Source organism: Balaenoptera physalus (assembly GCF_965194825.1).
Source record: "Balaenoptera physalus genome assembly, chromosome: 20".
In the NCBI taxonomy this organism is placed as follows: Eukaryota; Metazoa; Chordata; class Mammalia; order Artiodactyla; family Balaenopteridae; genus Balaenoptera; species Balaenoptera physalus.
The window spans coordinates 1,445,972-1,464,493 of NC_138901.1; the positions used below are offsets into that span (position 1 = coordinate 1,445,972).

The 18,522-nt window shown below is 46.6% G+C and overlaps 3 long non-coding RNA genes across 6 annotated transcripts; 1 reads left to right on the forward strand and 2 right to left on the reverse strand.

Moving 5' to 3' along the window:
• Positions 1–687: 687 nt before the first annotated feature.
• LOC309650502 lies at positions 688–7,873 on the reverse strand. Of its 3 annotated transcripts, none has more exons than XR_014257593.1 (3): positions 6,130–7,873; positions 2,466–2,709; positions 688–2,248 (listed from the first exon to the last, which is right to left on the reverse strand). It is a non-coding gene; the product is annotated as an uncharacterized lncRNA (long non-coding RNA). The 3 variants fall into 3 exon arrangements; XR_014257594.1 differs by having other exon boundaries at positions 688–2,058; positions 2,157–2,248; positions 2,466–7,873; XR_014257595.1 differs by having other exon boundaries at positions 2,466–7,873.
• A 19-nt stretch (positions 7,874–7,892) lies between these two features.
• LOC309650501 lies at positions 7,893–17,331 on the forward strand. 2 transcript variants are annotated; one of them, XR_014257592.1, is made up of 4 exons: positions 7,893–8,623; positions 11,991–12,053; positions 14,260–14,378; positions 15,357–17,331. It is a non-coding gene; the product is annotated as an uncharacterized lncRNA (long non-coding RNA). The 2 variants fall into 2 exon arrangements; XR_014257591.1 differs by having other exon boundaries at positions 14,260–17,331.
• On the reverse strand, positions 8,727–11,102 carry LOC309650509. The gene is made up of 2 exons (XR_014257603.1): positions 11,073–11,102; positions 8,727–10,796 (listed from the first exon to the last, which is right to left on the reverse strand). It is a non-coding gene; the product is annotated as an uncharacterized lncRNA (long non-coding RNA).
• Positions 17,332–18,522: the final 1,191 nt, after the last annotated feature.

The following is an 18,522-nucleotide window of genomic DNA, read 5'->3' on the forward strand; positions in this document are numbered from 1 at the left end:
GAGCGGGTGTGGACAGCGTCTCCTCTGATGTCCTCCCCCCGTCTACCACCTGGATTCAGCCTCTTCCTCCCAGGCAGATGCCTGCCATCTGGCCAGGTAGGTACAGGTGGTGAGGAGCTGGGCTGGGGTCCTCCCAGGAGCATTTGTGTTTTTAATAGGTGTCTCGGGGGTGAAAAGCCACTGAAAATGGTGTGGAGGTCGTGAATGCCCAGTGGGGTCAGTGAACCTCGGTCTCGGTGCTACTCAGCCACCCTCCCCATGGCTGGGTAGACCAGACGGTTCAGTGAGAATAGTGCACTGTTTGCCGACAGTTTGCGTCGTGTGGCCATTGTTCATCCAACAGACACATGTCCCGTCCCCGTGCTCAGAGCACTCAGGGCTGGGCTGCATTTCAGATCCCGGAGAGCAAGTCCATGTAAAGGAGTCCTATGATGAACCCTTTTTGAAATAAATGTCCAAAGAGGAAGAGGTGGGGGAGGGAGGGATAAATTAGGAGTTTGGGATTAGCAGATACAAGCTACTATATATAAAATAGATAACCAACAAGGACCTACGGTATAGCACAGGGAACTCTACTCACTATCTTGTAATAACCTATAATGTAAAAGAATCTGAAAAAGTATATATGACAATCACTTTGCTGTACATCTGGAACGCAACATTGTAAATCAACTATACTTCAAAATATAAAAAATTTTTAATCTTTAATTTAAAAAAAGTCTACAAATAATAAATGCTGGAGATGGTGTGGAGAAAAGGGAACCCTCCTACACTGTTGGTGGGAATGTAAATTGGTGCAACCATTATGGAGAACAGTATGCAGGTTCCTCAGAAAACTAAGAAGAGAGTTGCCATATGATCCAGCAACCCCACTCCTGGGCATATACCTGGACAAAACTGTAATTCAGAAAGATACATGCACCCCTATGTTCAGAGCAGCATTACTCACCATAGCCAAAACATGGAAACAACCTAAATGTCCATCGACAGATGAATGGATAAAGAAGACGTGGTATATATCTATACAATGGAATACTACTCAGCCATAAAAAAGAATGAAATCATGCCATTGGCAGCAACATGGATGGACCTAGAGATTGTCATACTAAGTGAAGTTACTCAGAAAGGCAAATACCATATGATATCACTTACATGTGGAATCTAAAATACGACACAGTGAACTCGTCTAGGAAACAGAAACAGACTCACAGAGGACAGACTTGCGGTTGCCAAGGGGGAGGGGGCGGGGGAGGGATGGAGTGGGAGTTTGGGATTAGCAGATTCAAATTATTGTATACAGGATGGATAAACAACAAGCTCCTCCTGTAGAGCACAGGGAACTATATTCAGTATCCTCTGATAAACCACAATGGAAAAGAATATATTAAAAGAATGTATATATGTGTATAACTGAATCACTTTGCTGTACAGCAGAAATTAACACAACATTGAAAATCAACTACAATAAAATTTAAGAAAAAGTGTCTGTGATGGCAGTTGGACTTGACTTCTCAGGAGCGGGGTCTGCGGCGGATCTGGTTGACTTTTTGTTCCTCTGTAAGCTGGTTCAGGGCCGACGAGGCAGGGGATGGGGGCCGCGCGGGGATGGGGGCCGCGCGGGGATGGGGGCGGGGCCGGCTTGCACTGCGCAGCCTCCGCGTGGCAGTGTGGTGGGGCGGCTGCCAGGGGAGCTGGCGAGAGTCCGCGAGAGTCCGTGAGAGTCCGGGCTGCCGGATTCGGTGATCTTGGTCCTCAGGATGCAGGTGGCTGCACCCTTCCCCTCCTGCTGGAATGGGGGCTCATAGCGGGGTATCCCAGACCCACTCCCAGAGTCGTAAGGCTCTTTCCAATCCGGAAGGATGAAGAGGCTCAAGCTATTGTGCCTGGGGGGCGTGGGGGGGCGTGGGGGGGTGTGGTTATGGCTTTTCATCTTCAGGCCTTTGGGTTCATCCCATGAGAATAATGAGGTCTAACACGGGCTTGGGGTTCGGACAAACCTGAACCCAAGTCCCGGTGCCACCACCTCCTGGGGGACCGTGGGCACCTTCCCAGCAGCATCTGTGGGGCAGAAACCAGATGAGGTGACCACTCTGCTTGTACCTCTTCGCAGGGGCCCGTATCTCTGCTTCTTGTTTTCACCGTCTGGGGCTCCTCACCTGGCGGGGATGCGCTTCTGGGATCCCTGGACGCTTGACACTGTTTGCAGAATCACCTGTGCCTTCCTCTGAGGAGTGGGTCTATGGCTTTACTAGCATATTCGAAAGAAAAAGCTAAAACGCGAGCCCTCCCTCCTCCAGGCCCTCGGGTCTCAGCGGGGATCTGGTGAGACACAGCCGCCCCCCCCCCCAGATCCGCCCCCAGCCCCCGTCCACGCCCCGGGAGGCCTGGCTGCGCTGGAGTCTCACTGCTCCGGGCCTCTGCCACCTCCCCTCTCGAAACCCCAGCTGTAAATCGGGCCCACCAACCTCATCTTCATTTCCTCGGCGCTCCGGCCTCATTGTCCTGATTAATTGCTGACCAGCTCGTCAGAGGAGCAGCACAGACCACGGGGCTGAGTCCTCTCTGGGCTGCGCTTGTTGGAGCTTTTACAGCTCCATCCTCGCTCCCTGGGTGATGATTAGCTCCTCGAGTGGAAATTCCAGGCCTCCCCCTCTTCCTGCTGCAACATCTGGGCGCGGGCGTCCGGCTTCTCCTGCCCTGGCACAGGACCTAGAAGTGGGGGGCAAGGCACCGGCAGGCTGCTGGAGTCGGAAACTGAGACTTTTCAGCCGGAGCCTCGCTTTGGCCCCAGCGCATCTTTAAATTTTTCTTTATCAAGTCTGACCTTACGCGGTACCTGGAAAATCTGTGCGGACCCTCACCTAGGGGGACGGTTGATGTGGAGATGTGGGGTTTGGGGAAAAGGATCCCGTCTTCTTCTCCCCCGACCTCAGGGACCGTAATCGTATTGTCAAAAGGAAGGAAATTGGAAATCACCCCAAAGAAAGTAGTCCAGTGTATTTGAATAATCAAGTAAGATTGGGTTTTTTGCGGTTGTTGGTTTGGTTTCTTTTGTGACACAAAAAAAAAAGAAGTTCTTTTTTTACCTTTAATAAATAATTTGGTTGTACAGAAACTGCCAAAATTACATAGAAGCTTCAAAAGAGTGGTTTACATCTTTCTTAGTAATTGTCTCACTTTATCAACCGGATTTTCTAAAAATCTGCTACGAGAGTGAACTGCTGCTGTATTTGTCCCAGGAAGTGGGTAGTAGTGATATGGTTTACAACATATATACACACACACACCACCACCACCAAAACCAAAACAAACAAAAAATGCATTTAGGTCAATGCTGGCTGTTACCAGAATCATCCCAGCATAGAGCTTAGCACCTAGAGGGCCCTCAATATTTGAGGCAATGAAGGAAAAGGAGAAAATAAAAATTATCTATAGTAGGACCACCTAAGATTCAGATAACCACTATTACACTTTGCAGTATCCTTCCAGGTTAGAATACACACACACACACACACACACACACACACACAAGCATAGTACATTATAGTATATACAGTTTTGTAATCTGCATTTTTCACTCAATAACGTCTTTGGCATATGTCCATATCAATAAATATTTTTCTCTATTATTCTACAACATGACATAAATGTATGGCTGAACTATACCTTATTTAACTCATCACTTATGGTTGGACATTTATCTAGTTTCCAAATGGTGCAATTAGAAGCCACATTGTAATGAAATCTGCAAAGTAGATTGGTAGTCTGAGCTAAACAGTCTTTAATTATTAGGATGAAGGTTTTTCGTGGAGAATCACTCATGGAAGGTCCTTTTTAGGGCTTTGGCCACATCCTGTCTGTGAATTCTTGACTGTGACTCCCCAGTGCCTGGCTCATGGGCGACACTCAAGCCGGGTTTGTGGCTTCAATTTCCCTCTCAAGCCTGGATAGTCGAGGCTCGCCTTAATCTGAGCCCAGCCTGTCTCTCTGCTGTGATTTCCACTCGCGAGCTGGGTAGTCTTGAGCAATGAATTTCCCTCTACTTGGGTTTGCCTCTTTGTAAAACGAGAGTCATGAACGTCCTTCAGGGTGCTGATGGCAGTTGCTAAGGTCTGCACGGTTTTCAGAAGAGAGTCTGGCCCACGACAAGGGTCTCGTACACATCAGCCGCTATTGTCCCCTGCCGTCTGGGTTCAGGCCTGACTTTGCTCAGCCCTCTTCCTTCTTCCTCTTGCCTGTTATGAAGCCCTGTCCCCCTGCTGTTGCTCCCCACTTCCCCAGCCTTCCCTCTCAGAACCCCAGAACTCACTTAGCCTGTGCTCACATCGGCTATTTTTTTCTTTTTCCTCCCCTGAGCTATAAGCCACTTGGAGAGCAAGGCCTGTGGCTCAGACCTCAATGTGCAAGAACTTTACAGATAGAAGGTCACCCCGAGTGATAGAGAAAGTGCGAGGTCAAGTTCATCCAGACATCCCATGACCACACCACCCTCCTGAGCCCCATATCCGACTTCGCTCCGTTTTCCCAAACTCGGCTTTGGCCCAAATTATGTCATCGGGAGCCCCAGACGTGTCAGAGGTGGTGCACAGAGAGGATCAGAGGACAATCCGATGGTCCGGAAGTTGAGGGTTGGCTTTCTCTCCTACCCTCTCCAAGTGATCTTAGCAACAGGAGGAAGCCGGGGGTCAGATCCCTACGGTGTTGTGTTCGGGGTGGCCAGATTTAGCAAATAAAAGTAGAGGACGCCAGTTAAATCTCAGATAAACAATGGATAATTTTTTGGTGTAAGTATATCTCACACAACAGTCGGGATATGCTTATACTAAAAACTTATCTGAAATTCAAAGGTAACGGGGCGTCGGGCGTTTAACCTGGCAAGTCCAGTTGTGATGGGGGCTGTGAATTTCTCACCTGGCCTTCCTCCTGTTTTGCTGCTAACGTGCTCTCTTGTACGGCAGAGGCTGGACAGCTGAGCGCCGCATTCTCCCGACCCCTCTGTGTCTGGATGTGAAGTGGGCTCCACCACTTCGTTTCTCTCAGTAGGAGGCAGAGGTGTCTTCCCTCTGGCTCGTCGGCTGACTACCAAGTGGTGGAGACACAGGGCTTGTTGCAGCCTCGTGGGCGCCCGTTCTCGGCTCCCTGGTCCCCGAGGGGCTTGGAGCTGGGAGAGATGCCCGACTCCCCTTGGTGGCGTCCGGCCACCAGCTCACGGGTGTGCAGTACGTGTAGGACATGTAGGATCGTTGCAGTGGACCCCGGAACGCTGCCTGGGCAGGTGAGCTCTGCGGGGTTTTGGAAGTCATGACCACAGGCTCAACCTGGCCTGCTGCTGATTTCTTCACCAAATTTCTAAGCATCTCCTATCCTGTATCAGTTTACTTTATGTTAAAATGCTACATTAGTCTGGGGTGTGGTAACAAAATACCACAAACTGGGTAGTCGAGAACAGCAGAATGTATCCTCTCACAGTTCTGGAGGCTGGAAGTCGCAAATCAAGGTGGCAGCAGCACCAGACTCCCCTTGAAACCTGGAGGGAAGTGGCCTTCATTGCCTCTCTCAGCTTCTGGTGGCCCCAGGTGCTCCTGACCAGTGGTTGCATGACCCCAGTCTTCACATGGCGATCTCCCTGTGTCTTTTCACACAGCCCTTCCTCTGTACTTGTCTGTGACTAAGCCCAAATGTCCCCTTTTTATAAGGACACCAGTCATTTTAAGTTAGGGCCCACCTTCATCACTGCATCTTAACTTGACTGCATTTGCAAAGACCCTATTTCCAAGTGAGGTGCCATTCTGAGGTACCGCGTATTAGGACTTCCCCGTAACTTTTGTAAGGGGGACACACTTCAACCCATAACAAATACCTAGAGTGATGGCTGTCTCCCGACCGATAGAATGGGGACACCTACCATTTTGTCCTAACAGAAAAAGAAAAGCACAAATCTTTCAAAGAGAAAAACTTGAAGCATCGTCTTAAGGAGAAACTTCCTCTGACCACGTGAAAGACCTCCACACTCCCCCCGCCCGCCCGTCACCTTGGTAACTGCATCTTCCCAGTCTGCCTGCTGTCACAGGCCCCAGCAGACTCTGCCGGCTTTTCTTCCACACGCTCTATCCCGACTACTACACACACCTCTGATTTTCATCTCCGCTCAGCCTGGGTCAAGCTGGAAAATCCAGGTTGTCCGAATCTTTGACCATCTGAAAATGAAGCCAGGATCTGGGCGTTTCCCCTCTGTTCTCCTGGAAGACACAACAGGACGAAAAGCAGGATGCCACCATCTTTCCACAAAACCATCTTGGCTACCAGGATATAAGACCCTTGGGAGAAATTATGGAATTTCTGTCTCCACAGATTGCCAGGTTGAGAAGACGAAGTCAGTGGTCATCTTTAGGCCCGAAGGCTGCGCCCTAGACTAGATGAGCTTTCCAAGTCTCTTCCTCCCTGGGATTCTGAGTTTGGCACGGGCCTGGGTGACTGTATTTTTCCCAAGGGAAACGGTGGGCTCCCTGGTTGCTGGGGGGCAGCTGGGAGGGATGGGGGTAGGTAGAGCTGGTGGCAGGGGGGGGTCTTACTGACTTTTAGGGGGAGGTTTCTGTCCTGGCGGGGACCTGCATCAGTAAAACGAGCCTCAGCTCCCATCCTCAACCAGGCGGTGCGTGCTCGGGCGTCTGTTTCCACGGGGGTGAAGTCTTTTGCGATCATCAGTTGTGTAGATGGTTTGTGAATCATTGTGGAGCACTTGGCCGGGCTGGAGACGGCAAGACGCAATTAGTCCTCTGACAGACACGGTTTGTCAACATAAAAGGTTTGGGCGGAAGGGCCGCCAGATGACACCCACTGCTTGGCAGACATGAGACGGCTGCAGGCCTTAGCTGTCCGTTCCTCCTGCCCGAAAACGCCCAGGGGGTGAGAGAACGGGGAGGGGCGTGAGCCGGGGGAGGGGCGCAGCTGCTGTGCATCTGAGCCCTGTCCCCTCGGCAGCGCCAGGCCACCTGGAGAAGCAGAGACGCCTCCCAGCCTTGCTTTAGGGGCCACGGCTGCTTGGGCCACCTGCTTCCCTGTCGGCCAGAGGCCAACTATCCAGACTGAGGGATAGCCGGTCCCAGGGCAAGGGACAGAGAGATGGTGAGAAAATGAATTAAATGGGAGAGTGGATTATGATAGTAAAAGTCTGGCTTATAGAACATTTGATATGTGAGTTACTTAGAGATTTTTCCTTTAAATTTTTTTTTTTTTTTTTTTTTTTTTTTGCTAACCACAGAAATAAATAGTCATGGTAGAAATTTTGAAAAATACATAGAATGACAAAAAAAGGCCCTCCAAATCCATCTATAATCCCACTACCCATAGATAGCAATTGATAATATTTCGGTGCATTCCCTTCCAGTATGTGGCACACTCTCTAGCTCTGTATTCTGAACGTCTCCCAGTTTTTGAGGATAAATCCCTACATGTGTGAAGACTTGTATCGCTGCAAGCAAACTTTGTGGCCATTCTGCAGACCGCCCTGGTCACTGTGAAGACCAGCCACCTGTACCTCCTCTTCCAACGAGAGCCCATCATCGCACAGCCTCTCCTGCTCGGAGGCAGGCGGCAGGCTAAGCCCAGCAGAGGCTCCTGACTCCCCAGGAACTGTGGAATTCACTTTTGGGCGGGGAAGGAATGGCTTGCGGTTCCTGCCTGCCTCTCCTCACCCCTTACCTGTTGGGAGGTCCTTCTTCTGGGTCACACCTGCTTGATTCGTCAGCTGCTTGCCTGGTTCCACTGCTCTGCGTCTCCCACTTTGTACCACATCTGATGACGTCTTGTTTCTGATCCCGGCTGATTTCCACCCTTTGGGCCCCACTTCCTTGTGAGAATCTCCATAAATGACACCGGTGAGATGTTTTTCTTGCATTTGTCCCCGCTGTTATTTTAGCTAGCTCTGCGTCCATGTTTTTGTCTCCCGATAATAGTACCTTGGTTTTCCTTTGGCGAACACCCCTCAGCTATACAAACGGCACAGGATCTGGCCAATTAATACATTCCATCCCTCTGGCTATCATGACGGGTTCGAGGACGGACACGTGACTAATGTGGATCCGGTGAGAGTCAGCCGTGGGGCTCGTGCCAGGAATTCAGAGAATGCTGTCCTTCTGCTGGGGCTTCTGCAGTGGGCGCAGAATCCTTGAGCTCCTGGAGACCACAGTGTGCAGAGTGACCCACCCCCACCCCCAGGGTTGAAACCAACAAAGAACTCAGAGCCACAGAGGAAGGGATGGGGGGCAGAGAGAAAGACTGACCAACTTCCATGACGTCACTTGGATCCTCAGATTCAACGGCCCCAAAACTTGGCCTTGTGAGCCAATAAATCCTGTCATCCCTTTTCTGTCTTAACTCAATTTGACTTGGGTTTTGTTTTGCTCAACCAGAAGACTTCTGACTAATAATACAGCTCCTGTCCCTGGAGTGGGCGGATGTGTTCTCAAGACCAAGAACACACACCACATGGTCCGAAATGGGGAGAGAGAGGTTGGAGGGGGGACACTTGCCACTTTGAGAAACAGGATGGAGTGACGAAGAGATATCTCAAGTTCAAGTTCTAGAGATGCCACGTTTAGATGCTTGCAACCAGAGGCTTAGGGTATGTAATGGCCTTTTTTTTTTTTTTTTACTGGTTCAGGTATTTTTTTTAAATTAATTAATTAATTTTTTTTTTTTTTTTTTTTGGCTGTGTTGGGTCTTCGTTTCTGTGCAAGGGCTTTCTCTAGTTGCGGCAAGTGGGGGCCACTCTTCATTGCGGTGTGCGGGCCTCTCACTATCGCGGCCTCTTGTTGCGGAGCACAGGCTCCAGACGCGCAGGCTCAGTAGTTGTGGCTCACGGGCCCAGTTGCTCCGCGGCATGTGGGATCTTCCCAGACCAGGGCTCGAACCCGTGTCCCCTGCATTGGCAGGCGGATTCTCAACCACTGCGCCACCAGGGAAGCCCCTTCCTCATCCTTCTTTTTCCCCTTCTTTCTCCTCCCTCCAGCCGCTCTTCCTCCCTCCTCTCTCCCCTCCCCCTCCCCTCTCCCCTTCCTCTTTCTGTCTCCCCCTCCCAGTACTCACAGGGGGTTTGGGGCAGCCCCAGTCCCTGCCCTCCTGCACCTACCATCTCTCACAGGCCCATTTTGGCCTCTAGATGCCCCTCCCAGCACCCCGGCCATCCCTCACCCCCAAAGGGACCCTCCCGGCGGGGATCCCCTTGCCCCCCACCCTGGAAGGGAGGTCCTGAGACCGAGAGCCCGGAGCCCAGGGAAGCTGCTTGTGCAGAAGGGAAGTGAGAACCGAGCTGAGTGCTTGTGATTATTTTTCTCCCCAGGGACCACGAGAAAAGACTTCTGGGCTCCGAGTCTTTATAGATCCTGACTTCCTTGGCAAGGCGGCACTCCTGTTCAACCCGGAGTGTTTAATTACCAAGGAAAAGAATGATTTTTTTTTTTTTCCCTGAGAATCCATTTAATTATTTGATTGCACAGTAACCAAAGAGTGTGAGAGGCCTGTAGCCAGAAGGGACTTCAAAGCAATACCTTGATGTTGCTGAGTGGAGCATTAATGGGTTCTGAAAGCAGGCGATTGCTAAAGAGAGAGAAAGTATTCAAAGCGCCCCGCGATCCTGCCAGCAATCTCGAAAAATGCATAAACACTGGAATGCTCGCTGGAGAGGGGAGGCCAGTTCAAAGGAACTGGGAGAGTTTTCATGTAAAGTTTAGAGTTTAAGACGTGACTGTTGGTGATGGAGCCTAGCGTTTGAACTCTTGTTTATTAAAAACAGTTTCCCAGCCATTCCACGGCTTCCCAAAGACAACAGAGAAGTGCAGGCTTTTTCAGTGCAGAAGATTTCAAGACTTCATTGATTTCTACCTAGGGTCTCCCCACTCCTCAAACCGCCTCCCCCTGCCCCCCTGCAATCCTTTATGCTTGCTTGCTTGCTTTTTTTTTTATATATATAGTTTTTTAAATACCGCTATCAGAGGGAGACAGCGGCAGAGAGGTTGGGGGGTCTCCTCCCACAGTTTCACCCAGGAGAGCAGGTTGCCCTGCCGTCCTGTTCTGCTGGGAGAGTGGGACGGAGCTAAAGACTCCCCACCCCCACCCCAGGTCCCACGGGAGCCCAAGTAGCCGAGGGCCCTTTAGGAGGCCAGGGGGGGCAGCCTAGACTCTGTGCCCAGCTCTGGTGGCCCAGCAGGGCTGCTGGTGGTGGGCGTCTCCGCCCCCCTCCGCTCCTCCTTGTGTCCCAGCATGACGGAGGGGACCTGGCACTGGCATTCTGCCCTCAGAAGGGCAGGAAGGTCTTCAGCTTTCCAGGTCTGATTTCCAAGCCCAGGGACATGGGCCAGTATCTTGCTGGGACCCCAAACTGCTCCTTGATGAGAAAAAAATAGAGGTCACGTTTTCAAGGTGATTTAAATACATGCTAGGAGGGCCCTCCAGCCACAGGACAGCATGGGTCCCCCCACCAAGGCCTCCGCTCTGCTGCTACTGACTGCACGGACTTGGGATCTCGTCTGGGCATCTCGCTGCTCCCCGCACCAGGAAGAAATGAACTTCTCCACGTGGGCCAGGCCGGCACCCAGAAAGCCAGAGGCAGCACGGGGCAGAGCCACAGCTCCCCAGAAGCTGCTCCCTGGGGACGCTCTCTCCTTCCTGGCCTTACTCGCGTGGAAAAGCAGACAGTGAGTCAGGCCCCAGAAGCCCCGCAGGACGCCTCAGCTCTGCCTGGGACTCACCGTGTGGCCCCTCGAGCAATCCTGTCTCCTCGGGCTCATTGCAGGATCCTGAACCGTCGGAAAGCACAGTGAGCAGAGGCTGTGGTGGGCCCCTCCCTACATGGGGGCTCCTCTGCCCTCGCGTTGAGGTCATGGCCAAGATCCCACCCAACTCTGTGCTGCATCCAACTTTAATACAGTACAAAGAACAGGTTTTTTAAAGTAAACACGGTGTGTTGCTTAACCAGAAGCCCCCCATGCTACCAAGTACAATTTTCACTTAAACCTCTGCCTGGAATGTGGTCCAGGCCCCTCCCCACCTCCCACTCCCACCCTCCGTCTTACAGGAAGACGGATCTTCAGCGCCGTTGCAACTGTCTTTATGACCTAAGAGGCAAAAATTTCCAAACCGCAATGTCCGTGTTCACACCCCCTGGGCATCCTCTTTTTGTTATGAATTTCATTTCTTTCTGAGTCAGAGGCAGTGGCGTGCTGGCAGACATGTAACAACCAGCTCTCCGGGGAGTAAACCCTGATTTGTAGCATCTGCCAGTTTCCATGGTGTAAATGCTCCCACCACGGTTGCTTTGAGATGGAAACCTGAGGTCAGCTTTCACAAGCCTATGTGAGCTGGTCCCAGGACACCACGGAAAAGGGCTCCAAAATGATCGTTTCTGAGATGATCAGCATAGAACTGCTTTCTCCTCACCTGCCTCCATTCCCAAAGCCTGCACCCTCACCAAAAGGTTAAAGCGTCTTTTGGCTTTATGAAAACATCCATGGGTGGAGAGATCAAAGCATAAAGAATGTGGGGTTGCAGCAAAGGTTATTAACACATTATATAGTTTCCTGATGTCAGGCACCATGCAAACAGCATTTGTGGAAATGGATGTGATATGTGTCCATATCCACATCTATGTGTGTGTGTAATAATCGAATATTATAATACTATCGATTGACCACAGACTTCTTTGTTCTTGCTCGCCTCCTGGTTTCACCCTCCTCAAATTCTAGTTAGGAAACATAGGTTCAGTTTTGTAGGATGGGAGGGGCATCTTCAGTACTAAGAGATTGCTCAGGGTACTTTACACTTAGAACCATGCATTTTTAGTGACCTGGCGCATGAGAACAACAGAAAAGTATTTCAAGGTAGTGTTCAGGGTCATTTTTTTAAATCAGTTTTATTGAGGTATAACTTGCATAAAATGAAATGCTTCTGTGTACTGCAATCAAGATATAAAACATTCTCTTTTCTCTTTGCAGTCAATCTTCACTCTCCCACTGCCCAGCCAGGAGCAATCAGCAATCCACTTTCTGTCACTACAGGTTGGTTTTGCCTGGGTTTCTTTGGGCATTTGGGGTTAGATAATTCTTTGCATTTTTAAGATGTTTAGCAGCACCCCAGCCTCTACTCACCAGATGCCAGTAGCATACACCAACTTGGGACAGACCAAAAATGTTTCCAGATATTTCTAAATGTCCCCTGGGAGCGCAAAATCATCCACAGTTGACAATTCCAGAATTTCAGATAAATGAATCACCCAGTAAGTACTCTTTTGTGTCTGCTTATTTTGCTCACGGTAGTTCTGAGGATTTAGCCCTGTTATGTGTCTAGTTTGTTCCTTTTTATTGCTGAGGCTTAGTCCGTTGTATGGATGTACCATAACTTGTGTGTCCATTCACTTGTTGATGGATATTTGAGTTGTTTTCAGTGTGAGGACATTATGCATATGTCTCCTTTCAATATCCATTGATAAGTTGTGTGAACATATGTTTTCACTTAAGTAAGGAGTGACATCATTGAGTTGTATATATTTTTTTTAATTTTCCTTTTTAAAAAATTTTATTTTATATTGGAGTATAGTTGATTTAAAATGTTGTGTTCGTTTATATAAGTATGTTTTTAACCGTATAAGAAAAGGCCAAACTGTTTTCCAAAGTGGTCTTGTCACTTTATAGTTCTACTAACAATGGATGAAAATGTGTGAGAGTTCCATGTCCTCTCTACCATTTGGAATGATTAGGCTTTTTAATTCTCAGTCTTCTAGTGCCTGTATAGTATATCCCATTGTATTTCTCTGACAACAAATGACATTGATCACCTTTTAGTGTGCTTATTGGTTATTAATACATCTTCTTTGGGGAAATATCTGATAGCATCTTTCATCTATTTTTAAAATTGGGTCATTTGTTTTCTTATTATTGAGTTAAAAGAGTTCTTCGTACATTCTGGATACAAGTCCTTTGTCAGATGTTTGTATTTCAAATGTTTTCTACCAGTCTGTGGCTTTCTTTTTCAATTCTTTAATGAAAAATAAGAAATATCTTTGAAGACCAGGTATTTACTTTGATGAAGTCAAACATCCATTTTTTCTTTTTTGATAGTGCATTTTGTGTTTTTTCTAAAAAAAATATTTGCCTACACCAAAGTCAAAAAGACTTTTTCCTCCAAAAATTTTTATGGTTTAGCTTTTATAAAGTTTAGCTCTATGATTAATGTTGGGTTAATTTTTGTCTATGGTGTAAGTTTGGATTTACGTTTCATTTCTTTTTTTCTCATGTGGATACCCAGTTTTTCCAAAGCTATCCTTTTCCTGTTGACTTTTTTCCAACACACTCATTAAAAAATCAACTGACCATAGATTTGTGGGTGTATTTTTGGATTCTCTAGTCTGTTCTATTGATATATTTGTCATTCTTTAATGCCAGTCCCACACTGTCTTGGTTACTATAGCTTTATAATGTCTTGGAATCAGATGGTATGTCTTCCCAATTTATTCCTCTTTCAAATATTTTTGACTAGTTTAGGTCCTTTACATTTCTATACACATTTTATAATCAGCTTGTCAATTTCTAACCAAAGACTCTGGGATTTTGATTGGGACTGAGTTGAATCCATAGATCAGTTTGGGTAAAACTAACATCTTAACAACTGAGTCTTCCAACCCATGAACACAGCATAATTTACCATTTGTTTAGGTCTTTAATTTTTCTCAGTAATGTTTTGTTGTTTTCAAAACATTCATATTTCATATTTCGGATATATTTTGTTAAATATACTCCTAGTTTTTTCTTGGTTTTCTTTTAATGCTATTGTATTTATTTATTTATTTTTAATTATTATTTTTGGCTGTGCTGGGTCCCCATTCCTGTGCGAGGGTCCCCCCCCCAGCCGCGGCGAGCAGGGGCCACTCCCCATCGCGGCCTCTCTTGCTGCGGAGCACAGGCTCCAGACGCGCAGGCTCAGTAATTGTGGCTCATGGGCCCAGTTGCTCCGCTGCATGTGGGATCTTCCCAGACCAGGGCCCGAACCCGCGCCCCCGCACCGGCAGGCAGAGTCTCAACCACTGCGCCACCAGGGAAGCCCTTTTAATGCTATTATAAATGGCATTTTAAAATGTTACTTTCCAATTGTTCTTTGATAGTCTATAGATAATAACTGAGTTTTTTTTTTAAAGATTTTTTTGATGTGGACCATTTTTAAAGTCTTCATTGAATTTGTTACAATACTGCTTCTGTTTTAATGTTTTAGTTTTTTGGCTGCGAGGCACGTGGGATCTTAGCTCCCCGACTGGGGATCAAACCCTCACCCCTTGCACTGGAAGGCGAAGTCTTAACCACTGGACCACAGGGCAGTCTCGATAATCGAGTGTTAATTTGGACCTCACATCCTGTGCTCTTGCAGAACTCACTCATTTCTCTCAGCTTCCTGAATATTTTCTAGGTACACAATTGTCTTATGCAGTGAGTAGGGTCTGCGCTGAGTTCTGGTCTGGGAGCCTTGGTGCCCACCAGCAGGCTCTCCTGACCTTGCCTCTGGGTCCAGCCTTCCATTTCCCGGGCAGGAGGGGCCACAGTCCTGCAGCCAGTCGCCCCCCTCCTCTGGGTGGGCTGGAGATCAGACCCCACCCAGCAGTCTGGTGGTGACACAGAGTGATCATGAGGGCCAGACGAGCCCCACTCCTCTCCCTGCCCTATTTAATTCAAAAGAAAAACAATACTCAAGGGCAAATTAAATATAATACTCAGCTACAAAATAAATATAAAGAAATCAATCATTTCTGGTCTTTCTCTAGTTCAAAGCTTTTGGAAAACATTTAAAAATTAGTTTTTGGTGCCCGGCTTTGTAAGTGGCCAAGTACATGCTTAGACTGACTGCCCCTGGGAACCCCAGCACGGCAGGTGCCACCCCTTCAGTGCCCCTCTAGCCCCTCCCCCTCTCACCACCGCCATCATCACAGTCAATGTCACTGTAGGCAGGATGGCTATATCTGTATTCCCCAAGTCCCTCCCGTGGGGAATCGCCTTGCCCGACTCCATGTGACTCTGGTGAGCTGCCAATCACAGGGCTCTTCCTCCCCGACAAAGACGTGGGTAAGGGGTCCAGGTGGACCCTCACTGACTCAGTTTATCTGGCCCCGTGCTTGGCTCAGGGATACACAGACCTTCCCAAACTCCTTTAGCTTGTTTTTTTTTTGTTTTTTTGCTTTTTTAAAAAGCCATATTTGCCTTCGAATGCATACAAAGTGTGTAGCCTACCTTTTTTATTTACTTTTTAATTTTTTTAAAAGATGTATTATTTATTTAGTTATTTAATTTATTTTTTGTTGTGTCGGGTCTTAGTTGCAGCACGCGAGATCTTCGTTTCGGTGTATGGGCTTCTCTCTAGCTGTGGCGCGCACGGGCTTAGTTGCTCTGCGGCATGTGGGATCTTAGTTCCCTGACCAGGGATACGAGTCCCCTGCATTGGAAGGCGGATTCTTTACCACTGGAACACCAGGGAAGTCAATGTAGCCTGCCTTTTTAAAAACTTAATATTATATTGTGAGCATTTTTGTGTATCCCTAAATATTCTTTGAAAATAGGGTTTTGTTGGCTGTATTGTATTTTATCCAATATATTTATGCTAAACTATATTAAATCGATTTCCTATTTTCACACATTAGGTTGTTCTTAATTTTAAGATCTTCATGATATATAAAATAGATAACTAATAAGGACCTACTGTAGAGCACAGGGAACTCTACTCAATACTCTGTAATGGCCTATATGGGAAAATAATCTAAAAAAGAGTGGACAAAAAAAAAAAAAAAGAGTGGACATATAAGTATAACTGATTCACTTTGCTGTACGCCTGAAACCAACACAACATTGTAAATCAACTATACTCCAATAAAAAATTTTTTAAAATAGATAAAATCATCATGAAGAACTCTGTGATTAACATCTTCATATGCAAATCTTCATATTTATTTCCTTAAGAAACATTCCTAAAAGTGAGAGTGACTAAGTGAAGGGATGTGAAGAGTTTAATTCATATTAGCAAACTGCCCCCAGAAATGTATTTATATTTTTGGTAGCTTTGAATCAGAATTCCTGTTTCCCATACTCTTAGCAACACTGAGTATTTATTTAAGTGAAAAAAATAGAATTTCACTGTTATTTTAGTTTGTATTTATTTTATTACTAGACAGGATACACTTTGTATTCTTGTATGTCTTCATTTGTAACTTACATGTTCATTGAACTTTTCTTTAACTGGAATTTTCCATTTTTTCCTTATTCACTTTTAAGAGCTCTTTATATATGAAGGACATTTACTTTGTCATATATGTTCTAATATTTTGTTTGTTAACCTATATAATTTATAATTGTACACATTTTTCTTTTTACCTATAGAAATTGTTCTTTTTCACATAGAGAAATTTTACATTTAAAAAAAGTATTCAAATCTTTCACTCCTTCCATTATATGTTCTTTTTTTTAATATATATATATTTTAAAATTAATTAATTAATTAATTTTATTTTTGGCTGCGTTGGGTCTTCGTTGCTGCGCACAGGCTTTCTCTAGCTGTGGCAAGCAGGGGCTACCCTTTGTTGTGGTGGGTGGACTTCTCATTGTGGTGGCTTCTCTTGTTGCGGAGCAGGGGCTCTAGGCACGCGGGCTTCAGTAGTTGTGGCTCACAGGCTCAGTAGTTGTGGCTCCTGGGGTCTAGGTATGTGGGCTCAGTAGTTGTGGCATGCGGGCTCAGTAGTTGTGGCACGTGGGCTCAGTAGTTGTGGCTCATGGGCTCTAGAGCACAGGCTCAGTAGTTGGGGCACACAGGCTTAGCTGCTCCGCGGCATGTGAGATCTTCCTGGACCAGGGCTCGAACCTGTGTCCCCTGCATTGGCAGGCGGATTCTTAACCACTGTGCCACCAGGGAAGTCCTATATGTTCTTAATATGTGTTTGCTTAGAAATGCTTCCCTACCTGACCTCATAACTATTCACTAATATTTTTCCTGTTTCTCTTACCAAATTTTAAAAAATTATAAATTTCTCCAATTCTTCTCTTTCCTTTGTCTGCCTCTTTAAGATAATCCGTTTTCTTAGTTGGTGTTTTCCTCCAGGGCTACACGTCCTTAAAATGGAACGATCAGGCTAGCAGCTCCCTTGCAAATTAGACCCAAATCTTCAAAGGACAGAGAAAAAGAAAGATTGCCTCCTTATTAAAGCAGCCACGGGGAGAACTGGGGCCAGCCACTTCCATCTCAAGAGCACCTCAGCTTCTGGTCGTGCTGCTTCTATGGGACGGTGAAGCAGAGACCATCTCGCTAACTCTCTCCACCCCAGGGATGGCAGCCCCAGAAGGTTGGGGGTGGTTACTTCCATCGGGCCTCAGACCAATGATTTGTCGTCTCTGGACACTTTCCTCCCTGTAGCCCCCTCCAGCCACTGCTGACCCACACAGCACCAGCCCCCCAGGTAAACTCAGCACCATAAACCCTCAAGAGGGGAGGCAGAAATGGGAGAAAAAGAACAAACATGCTTTAAGCACTATGTGATATCTATATCTATCTATCATCTATCTTTCTATCTACCTATATCTATCTATCTATCCATCTATTATGTATCTTTCTACCATTTATTTATCATCTATCATCTATCTATCTACCTATATCTATCTATCCATCCATCTATTATCTATCAATCAAGTGTTTATTTATCATCTATCTACCATCTATCTATTATCTATCTATCTAGCTAGCTAGCTAGCTAGCTATCTTTCTATCTACCTATATCTATCTATCCATCCATTATCTATCTATCAATCATTTATTTATCATCTATCTATCATCTACCTACCGTCTATCTATTATCTATCTATCTAGCTAGCTAGCTAGCTATCTTTCTATCTACCTATATCTATCTATCCCTCCATTATCTATCTATCATTTATTTATCATCTATCTATCATCTACCTACCATCTATCTATTATCTATCTAGCTAGCTATCTAGCTAGCTATCTTTCTATCTACCTATATCTATCTATCCATCCATCTATTATCTATCAATCATTTATTTATCATCTATCTATCATCTATCTACCATCTATCTATTATCTATCTATCCATCTAGTATCTATCTACCTACCTTCTCTCTCTCTATCCATCCATCTATCAATTATCTATTTATCATCTGTCTATCCATCTATTATTTATTTATCTATCTACCATTTATTTACCTATCAATTATCTATCTATCTATCTATCTATCTATCTATCTATCTATCTATCCATCTATCTATCAAGATCGTCATTTTAACCCTACCACCACAGCTACATTGTGTGGTCAGCAATACCCAAGGCCGTGAGACGTTGGGCAAGAGGAGTGGACTAGGTCTGGGAAGTCGTCAGACAGGACCAGTCCAGTGGAAGGACTGGGCAGGAGCGGGAGGTGAAGACCCCGAAAGAGCAAGGGAGGTGGGAGGAGATGTGGGTTCCGGCAGGATGACCCTGAAGAGACACAA